At 48.8% G+C, this 20,052-nt stretch overlaps 1 protein-coding gene across 7 annotated transcripts in view; it reads left to right on the top strand.

Annotated features, from left to right (window-relative positions):
* The window catches only part of LOC1271263 (ets DNA-binding protein pokkuri), a 49,072-nt gene that overhangs the window by 6,173 nt on the left and 22,847 nt on the right, over window positions 1–20,052 (top strand). The gene's annotated exons all lie outside the window — the stretch shown is intronic.

Below are 20,052 nucleotides of genomic sequence, written 5' to 3'. Positions count from 1 at the left end.
TAGACAACACAATCAGGAATGCCCTAATTCCCATCGGCCAGGGACAAAATTAATTATTTGTACCACCCTGCGCAACGATCCCTCTCTTCCTGTGACGGCACAGATGGCTGACGAAGCGTTCGTTTTTTTTCGCCCCAGTGAAATCCCTCGAGTTCCGGACAAGTGCAAACTACTTCCCCCTTGGTTCGTCGGATGCACCTGATCTCCTACAGCTCACATCAGCACCCCTCTAGCAGAAACGGGCACAGTTCCGCTTCCGATGTGGTCGTCCAGTCGACTCACGGCGTAACGTAAAATCGGAACAGATTTGCCGGCAATAGAATATGAATTACACACACACCACGGCAATTGGGTTTTAAGAGGGGTGTGAGTTCATAGGATTGTTCCCCCTCACTCTGTACTGGGAAGGAAGAACGTGCTGCGCACAACCGGAAGGACGACACTTTTGCAACAAACACACGCGGGCATCGAGGAGGGGTTCGTTGCCTGCTGTGAAAAAAGGGACGCGCGATTACTTTTTGCCCTGAAAATTCCTCTCCAGCCTACTGTCTAATAATAATAATAGTGTTACATGCCCCCGGATAACACCATTTCGGTGGTTTCAACCCCTGGTCGCGTTTGTGCCCTTTCTTCCCCCTTAGCCGGCGCGCCATGTGTGTAATGTGTTAAGGTAAGATGCCTCTTTTTACACGCATCGGTAGAATATTGTGCTTCTCGCCCTCGGAGTTGCGATATATTTCCCAATGCACTTGCCGCTGCTTTGTTGGCGTGTCTGATTTTGGGATCTTGGAGGGATAATATTTATCGTAAGTCAGCGCGACAGCAGGGGGAAAAATGGGCAAATTTTAACACTCAACTAGAGGAAGGTTTGGGTGGGTGGGTGCGCATTATTTATTGCCGGCGCAAAACATCATTCGGAACACATGTGAAACACAACTGTCCAGAGAGAGGAGGGAAGCGTGTTGCGACACACGACACACGGGGTGATGACCAACGTTTGCCGAATCTGAATGGCAGCAAAAATTGGGAAAAGTTTGAAGTTGGAAGGGAGAACGATATCCCTTTTTGTTAATTGCTGATTAGTGGGATGCGGTTTAGATTACATCGCCATTCTTGCTGGAAGAAGGGCACATGGAAAGATAAGGCCTACAACAAAAAGCTCTATTGTTTGAATGTTGTTTTTCCCTTTTTTTTCCTGAAGTAAGAAGCGGATGATCGCTTCGGTTTTTTTGGAATTCCTGGATGCGAAAATTCTTGGAAAATACACTTGATCGTTTTTTGGAGGAAAGTTGATTTGCTGTGAAACACATCCACTGGCAAGCCTGTTAAAGTGGTACGCATACACATGAGCGTGTGTCAAGCAAAGTCATCGCCATTCCTGGAAGAGAGCTCTCCAAAAAAGCGATGCGCGTACATTGTAACACATTTCGTCTTCCTTGGGTTGTGTCCTGTGTCCTGTGTGTGTGTTGAAAAAAAAAGTTCAAAGAAACAGCACACACCATCGAGAAGGGAAGGTCACAAAAGGAAAACACCCATTCGGGAAGGGCCGAAATTCAAACACAAGCTCAGCAAACGGTAAGCCAATACCTCCGGTCTCGAACTCTTGTGTGTGTGTCGTGTCCTTTGCGTGGAAAGAAGAGCGGCATCGAAGGCCCTTCGTCTGATGCACGCACAAACAAAAGGAAGTCAAATTCCTTGAATTATCCCGAGGGGTCGGTCGAGAGGTCCAGAATGATGCCGCCAACTCTCGGTGACTCGGTTTGGCAACCGAAATATGGACCTCTGGAAATGCACGGATGCACTGTGAAACGTCTCTGGTTGAAAGAGCAAAAAGTACCTGAGATATAGGGCGTACTGTGTGCTGCGCTCGCGCGTACATTGATGATTGTCCGAATCGAATTCGGGCTTCTTTTCGACCCTCCGATATCCCTCGACGGGGAGTCCATCCGGTTTAGAACACACAACAACAACAACAAAATCCTACGACAGACACCAAGGAGGCTCTCTCGGGGCAATCGGAGGATTTTTACTGCATTTCTGGAGAAATAAAACTTCCTTTTGTTGGACACGGGGTTAGGGACACGACTGACTGTCCAGCAAAAAGGTGAATTATGTGTGGAAGAGGAGTTCCCGCTGTGGCGCAAGTAAAACCATTATAAGCGGGCCATTTTTTCCCACCTGCGAGATCGGGCGTAACCAAATGTCTGTAATAGCGCTCTGCGGATGTCATTTTTGGTTTTCTATTCATATCTCATAATAGAGACTGTTAAATGGTGAAGAACACTGGGACCACTTAGTGCCTGGTTGCCTTACACACACGGGTATCTACGGTCAAGTCACCGCTTGTCTTCATAGTTCCGAAATTCCTGGTAAAAGTAAAATCTTAAACATCATCCCTGGAGGCTGGACAGGGTAGCTGTGCAAGAAGATTGCTCTGGATACGTTCTGAATGTTGGCGTCTCAACGGTGCACTTGAACACTTAAACTAACTTAACCTCTACACACCCATGGGTTAAGAAGCTCCCACCAGAGGGAGACAAATGGGGTCCGGTGGAGCACTGGGGAGAGAGCCTGTCATAAATCAGTGCTTCCATTCTCGCAATCATCATCTCGTGTGTGGAAGCTGTGCGACGCTCGAAAGCCAAGCGGATCCGTAATCTAGTGTCCGGATCTTGGACGGAGTCGAAAAATGTTAATGCCCCTGCGGTTGGAGATATGGTGGTACCGATGATGGAGGAAATCTCTGGTGGTCAGTCAACTGCCGAAAGTTGTCTCTACTTCTTCCCCTCAGATGTTGGTTCCGTTTGTCTGCGAAGAAGAACAGTGGGAATGGAATAAGAATCCCTACTGCCGCTCCTTAAAGTGAGTAGGTGAAAAGGTTCATTAGATGAGGCAGACGAATTACGACGGCTCTGGTGTTCTTCTTCGGACGTTCCAGCCCAGCACTATGACGAATAGGTGGAGAAATCTTGGGCGAGTGATGTCTGAAAGCGGGCGAACCTCGTTGAACTCCACGCGGGCTTGGAGTGTGTGGAACTGAAATGAAAAAAAAACGGTGTAGATGATGACCATTAGAAGATTCTATTCTGTGGTCGTTACCACAATACACCACAGTCTCCCGTTGCCCGAGTTCTTCCACGAGGGCGTCGCGTCTTGAACTTCCTCCCAATTGGATGGGGCCCGTTTTTGGGGAGGAAGATCACACGGCAGGAAGATCACGCCGAGATCTCTCGTGAGCTGGTTGTGTAGGTCTTCCTCTGGCACATTGCTCTTTTCGACATCTTCCACAACTTTTCTGGGCCTGGGGATTGATGCTAGCAATGTCTTGGCTTGTGGACGTCCGGGAGAAGCGGCTACCACGCCGTCACAACTCACTGTCACACAAGTGTCTCCTGCTGCGTTTGTTTAGGAAGCGTTTAGCTGCTCGGATCGTGGCGAGATTTTAAGTCACCGTCGCCAGATCATCATCCTCAAACTTCTAAGCCACAGTGGAGGTGAGAACGTTGTTTGTGTATTTTTTTTTCTCTACATTTCATGCTCTCTCAATATGTGATTCCTCTGCTCCATTGGAATGTCACCGTTGGAGAATGGCAAAAGCCTTAAGGTCGTCGCGGATGTGTTGTTGTTTGCTCCTCTTCGCCACATCACCGCTCTGACTCTGATCTTCCGTGTGCTATCCGGGGGAACTCTCGGTAGGCTGCGCATGAGCGCCAGATTCAGCAGATGAAATGGGCCACAAACGGAGGGCAGAGGAACCTGTGGTATGGCAAAGCAGTGCCAGCAACCCATTCTCTCCCAGTATAGGATGTCCCCTGCTGGGAGCGTTTTTTTTTTCGAGCCGTTCTTCTTCTCGTTGCCTCAACGATTCAGCCGCGCTGTTGTGCGCTTAGAAGAAAGAAGGTGCGTAGCGAAAGCATAGCAGCAAATTAATGGTTAATTTGCACTCGCGCGTTCACGTATCACAAATTTGTGCGGCACCTGTGAATTGTACGGTTCAACATATAAACATTGCAATCCGCCTGCGGTTGTTGTGACCACTCACTGTTCAGTCGAACTTTGCGCTATTTTGCGATGGCGTCTGTGATCTGTAAGAAATGTGAAGGTGCTATTAGCAACGATCCAATTCCGTGCTTCGGTCTATGTGAACACTACTACCACGATAAGTGCATTGGACTTTCTACCCCGCTCCTGCGTGATTTTAAGAAGTCACAAAATTTATTCTGGGCTTGCGCGGATTGTGCTCAGCGCTTGCGGGCTGTTGACACTTTACGCTTCTCGCACGGCCTTTCTCGTGACGCTGCCTACCTGTTGGAATCGTTGCAGTCCGATTTCCGCGATTCCTCACGTTCTGTGCAGGCGGCATCAGCTGGCTTGCGACTTGAACTTTCCTCTTCACTGGATTGTTTTAGAAACGAGATAGCTTTGATGAAACAGGAATCAGCATCGTCAATTCGTTCCGTGAAAGATTTCATCGACTCACTTACTGCTTCTCACTCAATGGAACGCAACTACTCACAGGCTCCACTACTCACAACGCTTGATGAAGTTAAGCATGGCATCAAGGAGCTTAATCTCATGCACCGTGAGTTTCTCACTTCCTTCAACTCACTAATGAACAAGCTCAACTCTCATCTTGCCACGCATACTACTACATCGAGTACTCACCATTCTGCGATTCCTGCTACGCACTCAACGACCACGATTCCAGTTGCGGCCTCTAAGCTCACCCATCAAGCTGTTGGTGAGAATCCTTCTAAACGTCGATTGATGGATCGCTCTCCCGACCCATCGCCTACCAATACCGTTACACGCACTATGCTTTCATCGGGTACAGGGTTGTCCTGCAATAATATTACGACCGTTCCTGAACGCCCACGCCGTACTTGGGTTTTTATCTCCCGTATTGCTCCTGATACTCCGATTGAAGCGATCCGTGAAATGGCCTGTTCTAACATAGGGACAGACGACATCTTGGTATATAGCCTTGTACGACGCGACCGGGATCTTTCTACGCTCTCCTACGTATCTTTTAAAATTGGTGTACCGGATTCGCACCGGGCTATTGCTTTGGCTGCTTCAACCTGGCCTCGCGGGATTTCTTTTAAGGAGTTCATCGACCTTAATCCCCGCTCCGTCAATGTTTGGCGACCCACTACTGCAGCATCCCTTGCACCTTCTGCGCCTATTAATCGTGAATCGGATTATCCTTCATCGCCATCTTCTATCAACCACACGACACAACTGCGAAACGCTGATTTCACTATTTCGCCAGATCATGGCCCTATGAGCTTGCCTTATACGCAGTACTTTCAGCAAGCGTAAACCGGCTGATCCGGCTGAAGATTCTCATGAACTACCGACTTTACCCGAATTGATGGAAGCTAACCCTGCATCTAATACACATAATCCGTCCGACTCTCTTTCGCCGTTAATAACTTGCAGAGAGAGCACTCCCGGCGCATCTCGCTCTCTCATCCCTTCGATCGATCAACTAAACATCTACTATCAAAACGTATGAGGATTGCGCACAAACGAGTTACGCCTCTCTGTCTATCTGAGTTTGATATGGATGAGTTGGTGTTAACTGAAACATGGCTCGATGGCTCCATTCCGTCCTCTCTTATCTCGGAGGATGCGTATGTCATCTATCGCTGCGACCGAAATTCTCTCAGCAGTAACCGTTGCCGTGGTGGTGGTGTACTCATTGCCTGCTCTTCCGTGCTGAACACGTCAACTTTATCACTGCCGTTCGACTCGCTGGAGTCTGTTTGGACAATTGTTAAGCTTCAAACCTTGCAATCTATATCGGCGCCGTTTACATTCCACCCGATCTGCGTTCTTCCGAAGAAGTCCTTGACGATTTGCATGAGAGTGTTAGTTTCGTTGCTGGCAAACTTAAATCAAATGATCTTATGGTGTTACTTGGTGATTTTAATTCACCATCACTCTCCTGGCAACCGTTTGCATCGTGCGTTAAGCACTTCATTCCTACTGGTGTATCTCGTGAAAATGTTTCTCTGCTTGATGGAATGTCGGTAAACGGTTTGCTGCAATTATCTGGCATAAAAAATATACGCGGAAGTCAATTGGACCTTCTATTTGCCAATGCTGCCAATGCTATGCCTTCTTGGAGCGCTGCTCCCTCGTCATAGCTTCACCTGTTCCACTCGTCGCGCTAGACAATTATCATCCTGCTCATGAGACAAGTGTGCTCCTTACGCACTCTCGCCCTGCATCCTCTCAACGAATACCTACGGCTCGTATGTTCAATTTTAGGAAACTGGACTACCAAAAGCTTCATCGTATTTTTAGCCGGTACCGATTGGTCCTTTACTGATGCTGACTGTGACATATATCAAGCTGTAGCAGCGTTTACTAATGTAATCACTTCCGCCTTCCCTTCCTGCTGTCCTCTCCTATCCTGTCTACCGATCCCGTCTTCACTCCTTTTCCGTACCATAAACTCCTTCCTACTCCTTCGAGAATAATTGTATACTATAGTCAATAAGCACTATTGCTGTAACCCAACGTGGCCGAGCAATGAATAAAATAAAAATAAAAATAAAAATAAAATTGTGCTTGTGGAGTGGAGCACGCATATATATATAAATGGGGAGGGCGAAAAGTATTAAGGCGCGCAACGCATCAACGTGTCCGCTTGGCGCGGCCTCTGGTCCCAGGGAACGAGTCCCGGAAAGAGATATGCCTGCCCGCGTGTGCGCGCGCGGCCTAGATGAAGGCCGAAGCAGATTATCATGGATGCTGTGAAGGAGAAGAACAACAGAAAAAAAACAGACCAAAGCCCCAAGAAGAAGCGAAAGAGTGAGAGAGGTCAAAAGACTTACTGGAGAAAAGGTTTTTACGAGCATTTATGTTGTGTTTTTTTTCCTCCAGTTTTCGTCTCTTCCTATTTGCCTCTTCGTCTCTTGTTTTGTGTTTTGGAAATGAAAAAAAAAGGAAAACACACCAAGAGTAAATCGGTTCTCTTTTGCTCCTTTTATCTGTCTGATTTGTTCCTCCTTTCCTGCGTGTTTTGATTCGCTTTTGCGCCTGCCTTTATCTTTCCTTTTCTTTCGTGCGTTCTTGCGTAGTTTTTTTTTCTTCTGTTGTTTTTCATGTCTTCTTCCTTCGTCTTCTGTTTCTAGACGCGTTTTTTGTTGTTGTTTTGTTCTCATCCTCATCTTCTCAATTTCCTTATTACATCTTTTGGGCTCTTTCGCTCTCTCTGTGGGTTCTTCTTTGTTGTTATGCTTTGATTCCTTTTCCGCTCGCTTCATCCCCCCCTGTTCCCCGATGGTTGTCTTCGTCGGCATTTCCTTTCGGGTATTGGTGCTTGTTGTGTTATTATTGTTTTTCCTTGCACACACACACACACAGACGCACCACGCACACCCGCATTAAGAACGATGAGGGCCAATTTTTCGGTTTCCTTTTTTTTCGGTGTGGTGTACACGCTTTCTTTCTCCGCTGTTGTGTGCGCTTTGCTTCGCCTTTCCTTCGCTCCATTTCTTTCCGTCCGTTCGTTCTCTCTGCTGGCTGTGTTGCGTGTGTAAAAGCTGCGTTTTCTTTCCCTGCCCTTCTCTCTCTCTCCGCTTGCTTTGCTCCTCATTTGATATTTCCTTTTCCACAGCGAGCCTCGGTGTTTACGTTCGTTCTTTCTACCCTTGTTGTAGTCTTTCATTTGTACAGGTTTTGCTGCTCCTCAGTCAATCCCACCCGCTCCCCTCTCCAAGCGCTGCTTGCTCTGTTGCGGGAGATGAGTTCACTGTTTAGAGAGGGCAGCACCAGGAAATGGTTACCACCAGCACCACCGGGAACCCTTTTGCTCCCTTTCCAACCCCAATCAGTACATTCCTTTCTCGAAGAGAGGTGATCGTTCCAGCAGCCTTCTCTCCACACACACACACACACACACGATCGTTACGGTCCATTTTGTTTGGAGGCTCCCATTTTTTTTCTTCCTCGTTCGGCCGCTGCTTCCTTTACAGCATCTTTCACTTGGAATTTTGTACCTCGTCTCTCTCTCTCCCCCGCACGTTTCGGCAGCGATTGATTTTGCCATCGAGAGTTGCGTTTTTCTCTCCTGCGGAGGGTTTCTGGAAGGGAGTGGAGAGGGAAAGAAAGAGAGAGAGAGAGAGAGACAGTGAAGGAGATCCACTGGATTGCGTGTTTCCATTTTTGCCTCCTCACTATGATTGATCTTTTTTTTTTGCTTTCTTTCATTTTCCTTCGCCCCTTCCATACAGGGGTTTGTGGGAGGAAAGGTAAAAGGATCGTAAAAGGCCACTGCCTGTGCGGAATTTCGTTTGCTCTGCTGCTGCTGCTGCTCCTGCCCCCAGGCGGGGTCGGTTAAACAACACCGATCCAGGAAGACGGAAAAACGGATTCTCGATTGTCCAGCCGGGGGGAGTTTGTGCGTGTGTCTTTTATTTACCTTCCAAGGGCTGACAGGGCACGAAGAGAGAGAGAGAGAGAGAGAGAGAGAGAGGGGGGGAGAGTCACCCGCGGGAGGTTAAGGTGTCCCATCGCGACCTCTCACAGCAGCCAAAGTTTCGGTGGAATTGAGGTTGCTGCTTCCCGGATCATTTCTCCCCCAAAATCTCGTCATTCCTTCAAGGGGGGAGGGGGCGAGTTCGAGCACGAGAGGTGGACAACGTCAGGAGAAAGCCCGGTCGGTCGTCATCATCGTCCAAGAAGGGTTTGTTGTGTGTGTGGCTGCGGCAGTCAAGAAGGGGAGGATGGTTCCATCCTCTGTGTTGCGTTTTCCACGGCGTTTCGTGCGCATCTTCTAATCTAACCGGACGGTGCGACGTGTGTTTGTCCACCAGGAAGGGGGTGGAGGGTGTGTGTGTGTGTGTAGGTAGAGAAAGAGTTAAAATTTGAGATAATTTTAATTGGTTTCAAATCGCTTCGTTTCCCTAGGATTTGTCCGGGTTCGTTGCTTGTACTCTTGCTGCTTTGTTCTTTGTTTTCTTTTCACTGCGACGGGCAAGAAGGGGGCAGCGGGGGGAAACCGAGCTCCACCCAGAGGACAACGACACAGAGTAAAAGGTGTGTGTGTGTGTGTGTGTGTGTGTGTGTGTGTGTGTGTGTGTGTGTGTGTGTGTGTGTGTGTGTGTGTGTGTGTGTGTGTGTGTGTGTGTGTGTGTGTGTGTGTGTGTGTGTGTGTGTGTGTGTGTGTGTGTGTGAATGCCGGTAATCCTGAAGATCCCCAGTCGGTTTCTCCACCACATCATTATGGATCGGGTTCGTCGCTCATTACTTTGGCGAAGGAGAATTAAAAAGACAATCAAGGTAAAGGAAAAGATTCCTTGCTGCTGCTGCTGTTGCTGCTGGTGCTTAATATTTTGGAATGATGTTCCTATTTTCGCTCCCTATTACTTCCACCGCCTCTCCGGCCGCTTCTTAAGGCACCTTATTATGCGTTAACATTTCTTTCCCTTTTCGTGGGGGGGTTTATTTCTCGTTCCATTCCGTTTCTGCTTCTTTGCACACACACACACACACACACAAACGCGGTACGGTGCACGGGTTTCTAATGAACGATCGTTCAACCACTTCTTGATCTTCCACTACTCGGCTAGAGTCTTCTGAGCGCTGCTCTTTTCTTTCCGCAAAGCTTCCGCGCAGCGCTGATGATGACCTTTTGAACGTGTCTAATCTGTTGCTGGCTGGCTGCTACATTTATTTTCTCCCCCCCCCCCCCCCATTTCCCCATTCTCCTTCTCCTCTTGTACTACCTACCAGTTCGAGAGGATGAGGCTGTGCTCCTGACGGAAATTCGTTCCTGTGCGCTCGTACACAACACAACTCTGTAATAAGCGCCTCACGTTGCTGCGCCCAGCATTAATTGATTTGCGCCTTTTTGCCTCATGTGCGCCTCTATGTGTATGAAGTCGTTGTTGCTGCTGCACGTACAACACAGAAACCAGAACGATTCGTGTTGCCTTCTTGCCCCTTAAACTTGCTGCGTGTTTCCGTGGGGTTTGTGAGCGATGGTCAATTTTGTTGCTCACTTTCGGCAGTAGTCGTTGTTGTGGTGGTTGTTTCTGCCTTTAAACCCAAGTTCACTGCCCTTGCCCTATCCCCTTCTATCGCAGCACGGTGCGCACGGCGGAGCGGCTGACGGGTGTGTGTCGACGCGAAGAAAAGGGCTCAATCAGCAGCCATCGTCGAACGCCGAAAAGCATAATAAAAGCTGTCGTAATAAGTGAACACATGAACACACATATACACACTCCCACAAAGTTCAATTTGTATATATATAGACACACATACACACTCACACAGTGGCTGGCAATAGAGCATAATCGGCAATGCGCCGCGTTCATAAATTGGCACTGGAAAAGAAGGGATGGATTGGTGAGGGTGGTGAACACTCTGGGTGGGGAAGTACCGTACCAAAGTCAAATGGAAACCCTTTTTTGATCGAGCGCAAGGGGGCAAAAGCACATGCACGCACAGAAACACACACACGCACACATGCACAATGCAGGCAAAAGTGCATCGTTCGCCGCCTTTTCCGCGCCGCATCGATTCTCCACCGCCGCCTTTTTCCTGTGGTGCCTGTGTGTGTCCGTCCGTTCGTTTATTATGTGTACGATCTATATTTGAGCTTCATGGTGCCCGCCTGTTATTCATTGAAAAAACAGTTGTTTTCCCTTTGGTGGGTACGCGCGCGCTCGAGTTCTTCTCCTCCACTCCATGGCGATGTACGCGCAATTAATAAAATTACAACAAAATTCGCTGATTTTGCAACAAAAGCAAATTCGAAAAAGCCGCCACCACCACCACCGGCGTGATACAATTTGTGTGATGGGTCATGGAGTGGGCAGTTTTGACGGTGGTTGGTGTGGTGGTGAAAAGAGTTTTCTCTGTTCAACAAAAACAAAACAAAACAAAAATCGTTGATCTATTTTTTTTTGTTTTGAAGTCCCTTCTCGTGTCCCGTGTGCACACCACCACCACCACGCGTGTGTGTGTGTGTGTGTGCATTTTGTTCAATTTTAGGTTTTACAATGCAATTGGCAGCACGCGCGCGCCCCCCAGCGGGGCAGCTCTTTTTCCTCTCGGTGTCCCCAGACATCAATTTTCGACATCGCGCGGGAATGGTGCCTGGAAAAGGGTTTTTTTTTGTTGCTCTGTTTGTGTCCCTCAATCATACATAGAGCAGGCAGTGCAGAGAGTGCATCATAGATTGTGTGTTGTCGGTTGCAGTGACTGCTGCAGGTACACAAACACGCGCCCCCTCCCGTGCTTTTCTGTATTTTATTACGTACGCACCAAAATCATATTTCTGCCACGCTTGCACTTGCTCCTTTTGGGTCGACACACACACACACACACACACATACAAACCATTATTTTATAGCGATATTTGTTTACGCCGGGTTGCGAATTGATGAAAACGTGTTAGGCGCTGGAATGGGATAAACAACCACCAACCCCCACCCGGACAGGTTGCAGCAGGGGCTACCTTCAACATTTGCCCAAACCACACACACATACATATACACCTTTTGCATATTTCTTAGGTCATTTAGGACCCTTCATTTCGGGGTTTTATTTTAAAATATTTTTGCACCACACATTCTAGCAGCCACTCCAATAAGAGTAACGCGTTGAATGTGTGTTGAAGTGCGCAAGATCCTGGTACGCAAAATCCGCCTCCAACTCCGCACGCCACACAATCAGCTGTTTTATGAGCTCTTTCTTTCTTGGTGTGTTTGCTTTTTTGCTCCCTCTGTTTAATAGGGAGCGAACGCGAGATGATGATCCGGGCGCGCGCTGCCCAACAATGAAGATAAGCAAATTCACTTTCCTCTCTGCTCTGTGCTGCCGATGGTCACTCGGAGACGGCGCCATCGTCTCTGTACACTTGCTCTGCCGGTCAAAGTTCCACTTAATCTGTGTTTTGGGTGGGACATTGAGAGTTCATTGTTTTTGTATTCATGTTTTTGGCATTTTTTGGAGGGGTAATAGTGTACGCAAGAAGCTTCACTCCAATAAATCTTCTAACGTATTCCGCCCTTGCGAGCGTGTGTGCGTGTGTTTGTGTATTTGTTTGGGTGTCTCACGAATTAATAGTGACTGTCCTTATCACTGCACTGGAGAGTGTGGGATAGCTGTTGGGGGTTTGCGGGGTATGTTGCGAGAAACGATTGTGTTGTTTGAAGCTATCGCTTCAGCCTCTTCTGTCGTGCTTCCTTTTGCATTACAAATTCTGCTTAATCAGTGCTTTCAACCAAGTGGACAGACACACACACACGCGCTGATCCGGTAAGAATAGGTCGAGAAAGCCTTTACGATGGGTGGGGGGTGATAATCCTTCCTTGCGTCCCACTCTCTCCTGCTAACAGTGTAATTAGCAAAGCACTCGAAAGCACTCACTGTGAATGTTTATCTCTCTCCTTCTCTTCTTCCTGCATCTTCCCAGGTTCTAATCATCGGTTTAATCTTAAGCCTAACCCCTCCCCCCAACTAGCAAACTTCCCTGAGCACACGACCGGTTGAGAGACCACCACGAAGGGGAGTGGGGTGGTAATGATAATTCTGTGTGTTATTTCTAATCCTGCTCTTGTCGTGCGCTGAGCGATTTTAAATCCCATCCAGTGTAAATGGTTGGCAGCGTGCGCTCGCGCACGTTAGGGAACCTGACGATACTTCCAAACCGATCGTTTCCCGGTGTGTGTGTGTGTGTCTGTGTGTCTGTGTGCGTTTCAGGCAACACCGGAAGCATCAAGATTACGCGATGCGTCTACGCACGCCGTCCCTATTTCTTTGCGAATCACCACAGCCTTCTCTGTGTGTTTACCAACACCTTATCTTCGCCGCTCTTCTCCAAATCGTGGTTTTACTTTTATTCCTTATTGTTGCTCTCTGATAAGAAGGAGCAACAAAAAAAAGCTCATGTCACACCGGACGCGCGCGGACCTAACGTCCGCTTATTATTAGTTTTTTTTTTTTTTCTCTTTCGTTTATTGCAGCTATTATTTGTTTGCATTTTCTTTTATCAGTAGTAATGCCTTCGCGATGGGCGGAGGCAGCAGAAGGGTGTTAAAGCTCCTCTTTATAACAGCAGCTCTCTGTGTGTGAAGTACGCGCGCGCTTGATCCTCCTGCACGCCCCCTCCCGAAACGACACAAACGGGAATTGTATTTTGTTTTAATCTTGCAGATTTTTTTATTCACTCTTGCACACTGACACGCTACAAAGGTGACATGCATTGTTGTCCACTCCAGATGTGTGTGTGTGTGTGTGTAGGTGCTTTGCAATCGATCAACCCTAAGACACAGATAACGGACAGCAGCGAACACCTTGTGTCGCGTCTTGTATTTTGACCTCGCGACGCGAGATGCCTCTAGCATAAGAGGAAGTAATTAATCTCCTAATTTGAAGCGGGCATAGAAAATAGAGATACTGTTGGTAATTGTTGGTCGAGCCGTTGCTCCCCCCCCCCACCATACACTTACAACACGCACCGGTATAACACACCTCGTTAGGGATTTCGTAATTTCTAGCTGCTACCACATTTACCATTGGAGAAAGGATAGGCAAAGGTTACTGACTTTTCAAGGCTAATGGGAGGCCTAACCCTAACCCCTTCTCTACATGGGAAGACATCGATCGTGAAGAGTTCAGTCCGTCCGGGAATAGACCTTTTTTTGAAAACTCTTTCTAGCGCGGCGCCGCGCGCCCTTTCTTTTGGCCGAACGTGGCCCCAGTGCCGAACTTATCTAAACCTCTCATCTTCTTCCCTCCACAAACGGCGAAAAGAAGCTTTAAATATGGAGGTAACGAGAAAAGAAGGCAAGCAAACAGATTAGCCGGCCGCGCGCGCTGCCGCAATGCTTTGAAGTGTGGTTAGCTCTGCTTCTCTAACGCCGTCTAGGAACCGAAAAGGCCAAAAATGTTTGGCCAGTTTCTTTCGATGGAAAGTTGCGCGTTGATTACAAGGGAGAGAGAAAAGCGCGTTCTAAGTTCCCGATGATGCTTGTTTTTTTTTCGTTGCTGATGGATTAAAACTGGCTGGGATGAAGCAATTTTAACGAGCCCCTCTCTCTCTCTCTCGTAACGAGTCGGCTTTTTAGGAGCGAACCTTGTTGGCGTGTAATTAAGCAGCTTCCTATTATGCGAGGCGCTCGGTAGTTGCTGGAGTTATTTTTTTCCTCCCTTCGATAGTTCATTGGACGACGATCTCCCTCCAAACACGTGCGCCTTTGTACACAATCGGGTCTAAAGTGTATGAACTACAAAAAAAAAATAGTAACGTTAATCAACACATTGACCATCCACCGAAAAAAATGAATTTTACCTCTCTGAGTATAGGAACCGGGAAGACATCCACTGGAGAGACCCGTGCAGCAGTTTTGCTCCACGTGGCAGTTGGGCGGCTCATGAATTCCTGCACGTTTTAGGCGACCCCAGACGCACACGGCGGGGCGGCCCCTATTAGGAATCGCCTTTAATCCGTAACACCGGGAAGTGGGCCGGCACAGAAATCCTGCTTCCTGCCCTGCCCTCCTCCTCTACCCGCCAATTGGACAAACAATTTGTCACGTAAATAGGGCGTCGGAACGCTTACACGCGCTCTCGCGCCGCGCGTTACATCGATTGTCTGCTGGGGTTAAAAAATATGACCATCATAATAAGCACTGACACACGGCGACGGACGACTACTACCCATCCATCCTGTACTTGTTTGTACATTCCTCCTGGGGATGGGTGAAGCGGCAGCAATCGAAATTATCACGCATTCGGTATGTTCCCCCCGGCCCTGTAACCCCCCAATGGGAAGAGTGGCAGTAGCCGGCAGCAGCGCCCTTTTTTTTTTTTTAGATAACGTCAAGTGACGATAACGCGCGTAACGGATGTGTGTAACGCGCACACTGAGTGTGGCGGCGGCGGCTGCACAATGCAACAGGTAGTTTGTGTGTATGTGTGTGTGTGTGCGTGGTGGCTCTCGCCATTCAGTCGTTCGGTGTACACTACACGTGCGTTTGACGTTTCTCTCGCTCTTGCGCCGGGTGAGCATTTTTTGTGTGTGTGCCAACCCCCTCCCCCCCGCGGAACATCAAGATACGCTCGCTCGCCTGCTCTCTCGTACGCTCACGCTGAGTCGGCGGCGTTACCGATACATCTTCAACCTCTGCAGCACAACAGCTTCCCTTTTGGATGTGTTTCTCTCGTGTTTGACAGTCAGATGTCACAAGAGGTTGTGTTGGAAAGCGGAGGGGTAGGAAACTGTCGTTCTTTGCACGAACTTTACGACACTTCCGAGTTCGGCATTTCTAGACGAAGACGCAAGACGACGACGAATGGCGTAAGTACCGCTTGTGCGTGTGTGCAGTTCAATAGCCTCTCGAAATTCACCTTGCACGGTGGCGGCATCGTTGTGTCCCACACACAAACGCACCGGAGTGGGGTGGGTTTTTTTTGTTTCAGTGCTGATCGGAGAATTATCTTGAGCGCCCGAGGGGGGAGGGGGTGGAACGCGTGCAACAAGTTATAACGGGGAACCGCGAGTTCCGTTTCGGCCTCAAGGACGACCGCCTGCGAACAGACAAGACAGCGCTGTCAGGAGGAGGAGGGATGGCGCTGACAGAGCGACCGACAATTGTGTACGCACGAGGATGAGATGGGGAGGGGGGGGGGTGATTACACCGCGGAAGAAACGGCGGTGTCGCACGGTTATGTCAAGCCCGAGCGGCGCGTAGGTTAGAAGAAGCAGTAGTGTCAGGTAGAAGGAGGGAAACTGTGTGAATTCCGTTTCCTACTGGCGTCTATCAACACACAGGGAACCAAAGGGGGAGAATGGAGGAAGAATTCCTATCGGATGTGTTTACGCTTGCTGCTGCTGCTGCTGCTGCTCCGCCGGTTTAGATCTTTTCGACAGTTGAAGACACTATGATGGATTGAAGGGGGCAGCGTGTATGTGTGTGTGTGTTCAAACAGCGCAAGCAGGGAATAGATAAAAACGTGTTGCTATTGATCGCTGTGATTTACCAAACGCACGCACCTTACTTTTCACACACACGGACGGTGTGGTTGGTGTGGTGGTGTCTTCCAATTACCAATACCTCCCCAATCACTTGCCTGCTGAACCGGTTGACCGGTTAGAGGCGGGGAAGCACGGCAGCAGCAGCAGCAGGAACGAGTTGATATTTATAATACAGTTATCGAACGGCGAGAAGAACGGCCGGCAGGTCAGTGTGAGAGAGGCACACCGGCACGACACGCCGTCGTCGTCGTCGAGAGCCATTTTGATTACTTCCTGCTCCGGCGTTGTGTGTTGCTGTGCTACTAGCGTTCGCAAACTGGTTTCGCAAACACAAGAACGAACGAGCGTGGCGAGATTGTGTGTATCGCGCGTTCTAAGTGCGTTCCGCAGTCACACAAACACACACACATAGAGGCTACCAATCATCTCGATCGATTGTCGATCGGGCCCGCTGTTGTGGCACACTTGGTGGTGGTGATGGTTGCGTATGCGTCATTCGAAACCGGATCGAGCAGCAGCAACCGAACGCCGGGGGACGTGTGTCACCACACGCCGCAGTACTCTCTCTCTCTCTATCCTGGGTTGTCTGGGGACCGTTGGCGTGGGACCCGACGATTACTAATTTGCGCTTCTCGTCTTATCGCGTTAACACTCAACAGTCTGAAGCTTCTCAAGCGGCTCTGCTGGCTTTCAAGAGCGTTTCCACTTGTGTTTACTCACGCCGGTGATGGATGATGATCGTTTGCTGTTGTGCTGTTTTTTTTATTATTTATTATTCGCAAGCGCCATTATAACGATCATTAAAGCCCAGACGGAATCACGCCCAGACGATCATCGATTCTTGTTGCTTCAGTTCTTGATGACACGCGTGATGCTTTTTTCCTGTGTAAAGATCATCACTTTTGTGACTAAACGACAAGTGGAACACCTTCAAATGTATAAGCCTTCTAGCAGCAGCCACCGCGTGGTTTGTGTGTAACGCAACGAGGAACCAGAACCGTGTGTAATGCTGGTGGCTGGCTTTGGTTTTGATTGGTTAAGATGGGGGCCTTTTTTGTGCCTGCCTTTTTAGCTAATCCCCGCGCATTTCAAAACAGGAAAAGCAGCGGCGCGTGATGGTGTGTGCACTGTGTGTGTGTTGTTGGGGGGAGTTCGTGCCAGGGTGTGGTGTGTGTAAACCGTTTGCCGTTTGCTGCTGCTGCCGCCTTTGCCGGCAATTTCCGCATTCGTAATCTTTCGCGCGATTCACTTGCGGGGTTTGTACGAACGGGTTGTACCACACACACACACTGAAAGGTTCGTTCGTGTGTTTGTTTTGATAGTTCAATTGAATGAATGTACTTGCTAAACAAAAAAGTGTAGTGAGAGGTTTTTTTTCCACTACCTTCATCATCCTTTGTTGAGTTTTAATCGTTGTAAATATTATTGTTAAGGTCTGAAAACAGTCAAAAAGGGGCTTTTTTAATCAATGTGTGTCAAGATTGAAGCGCAATCCGAAGGCGGCTTATATATTTTTCCTGTTTCCCAAATTACTCTGCTTTTAAATGTGTTTATGTGTGTGTGTATGTATACACTTGTACTACGTGCACTGATTGTTCCGTTTTTGTTTGTTTGTTTATATGCCATTTAAGCGTGATTTGAACGGGGAAGTTAATTGTGGCGCAGATTCGTCTTAGCCATCCGCAAACCGTTGCCCACAGAAGAATGCTGCAAACCTGTGCCGACTATGTGTGTTTATATGTGTGTTTTGAAATTAATTACATGTTTCACCTTGAACGCGCGCGAACCATCCGTCGTTGCGCGGAACAGGGACGAAGAGCAGCAAAAAAAAAAACCATCCCCAAATCTCTCGCGCGCTCCGTTAAAAACATCTGGCATTTTTTTTTTCGGTACAAATGAGACAAGTAGAATCAACAACAACAAAAAAAGTCTGCTGCAGTTAATTTCCGTATCCGGCTCGGTTGGATTGATGAAACGTAAACATTTGATGGATGTGTGCCAACAGCAGCAGCACCGGGAGAAGAGCAACATGGTGTCCCCAAAAACGATGTTACGAATTCTTGCGGTTTCGCTAAACGTGGACGCCTTCAGTCGCTTATTCGCTTGCCTCCCCACCAAAAACACTGCCGCCGATATATTCTACTCACTTCTAAATTCAATTCGTTTCCTTCTCGTCGCTAGCACGGAATGGAATTGCGAAGTGAGTGAAGTGAAAAATGTGTCTAATACCACTTCCGCGACCGCAAACGCGCACACACAGTCGTCGTCTCTAGCCTGCGTTTGTGTGTCGGGGCACAGGCCTTTACAATGCCGGATATGCATTTGCTGCAATTTATACAGTCGCATTCGCTTGCTCTTTCTCGCACCGGACTGCTCTAATGTGCATGGCATGGTATGGTGTGTGCGGCATGCCTTCCAGCTAGCGCGCTCGCGCACCCGGAGACATGCTAATTTATTTATGCTAATCACTCTCGAACGAAACCCTTCGGCCCACTTGGGCCTGAAGTGCGCTCACTAGCCGAAGAAAAAGAAGCGGAGTACGCGCGCCGCAGTTCCTTATGGGTACGTTCTTACCTCCCCCACACACACACACACACACACACGATCCCCTCCACCTATTCCTTTTCCCGTTACGCTGTGGTGGCAGAGAAGGGCAGACGATGATGATGACGGCTAAGACGGCGAGCAAGGGGACCTATAAGTATTAAGCTTAGTAGGTGCCCCCTGCCGTGTCGTTCTGCAAAGTGGTTCACTTCCTGTTTCGCGTGCTGTGTCTAAATCGAACGAAAAAGACGTAGTAGGAAAAAGGGAAACGAAGCTCACACGGCTTCTCCCCGCCTGGCTGCTAGATTGCAACATCAAACTCCCCCTAAAACCACCCACCCGCCCACGAGAAACCCATACAATCTACGTGGTTTTGCTTTTTTGCCGCCCCGTGGCACGATTTGCACGGAAATGCGGAAATGTGTTGCCTCCTCTTCTATCCCACCCCGTTGCACACACGCGCGCGCGATCACGCCGCTGTTTCTGATGCTCGTTCACCGTCCAACTTCTTGGATCATTTGAATGTCGTCTCCCCCACCTCGCACTGTGTGTGTGTGCTTTACTTGGTGCCGTAGAAAATTAAAACGTCGTGAATCATTTGGATTTCCCCTCTCTGGGATGGTCTCGTGTGTTTTTTGGGTTGGGTTGGATGGGGTTTTTTTTGACACGAAGATGATATTCCTATTTTATGGTCCTCGCGTGTATGTGTTAAGCCTATATTCCTCGATTCTCACGCTTCCGCTTTTGCCGGTGGGGAAACTGGTTTGCTGAGGGTGGTAAGGAACTTCTATTCCTAACCCTCCGCATCCCACTCCACTCCACAGGCAAAGATGTTCAACTTCGAGCGCGCACGTTCATCTGTACGGCTTCCTTCTGCGTAACTTCGACAGCTCATAGTCAGGAGACAGGAAGCCACATTCCGAACGAGGAAAATGGTAACATACACACACACACAGTCATGGTGGTTTATTTTTAACAGCAAACAAGCAATGATTTCTTACCCACCATCTCCCCTTCCACCCAGTGGGTGGGGGTGGTGGGGGTGGTGAAAGGGTTGTTCTCCCTTCTCGAACGCGCGTCGTCCCTGCCTAGACGACGCGTCCAAAAGAGTCAAGTCCAAGTCGACGACAGCGCGCGAATCATATTTCCGTGTCTGCCGTTGCCCCGTGGTGTGTCCTTCTGCGCCCTCCTTGCACATTGAATAGCCCGAGCGCGTTGACTCACCCTCTCCCAGTCCGAGTTCAGGTCCGAGAGGGCAAAAGTGAACCTTCTGCCTGCCTTCCCGCACTACTCTACCTCATATTCCTCCAGAGCACAGGCGAATGGTAGTGCACTCGGCCGGGTTGTTTCTTTTTGTACCACTTTTAATTCTATAAACCATCTCTTCTCCCACCCCAACCGCCAACTACCGAGGAGGGTCGCGTTGCGAAATTTGCCTCATCGTACTTGAATTGCATTTTGCTTCCGTCGACGATGGTGATGCATTTTCGCGCGCCATCCAATGCATG

The sequence above is a fragment of the Anopheles gambiae genome, chromosome 3, assembly GCF_943734735.2.
Source record: "Anopheles gambiae chromosome 3, idAnoGambNW_F1_1, whole genome shotgun sequence".
In the NCBI taxonomy this organism is placed as follows: domain Eukaryota; kingdom Metazoa; phylum Arthropoda; class Insecta; order Diptera; family Culicidae; genus Anopheles; species Anopheles gambiae.
Note: the sequence above shows the minus strand (reverse complement) of the source record. Positions and strands in the feature narration are given on the sequence as shown.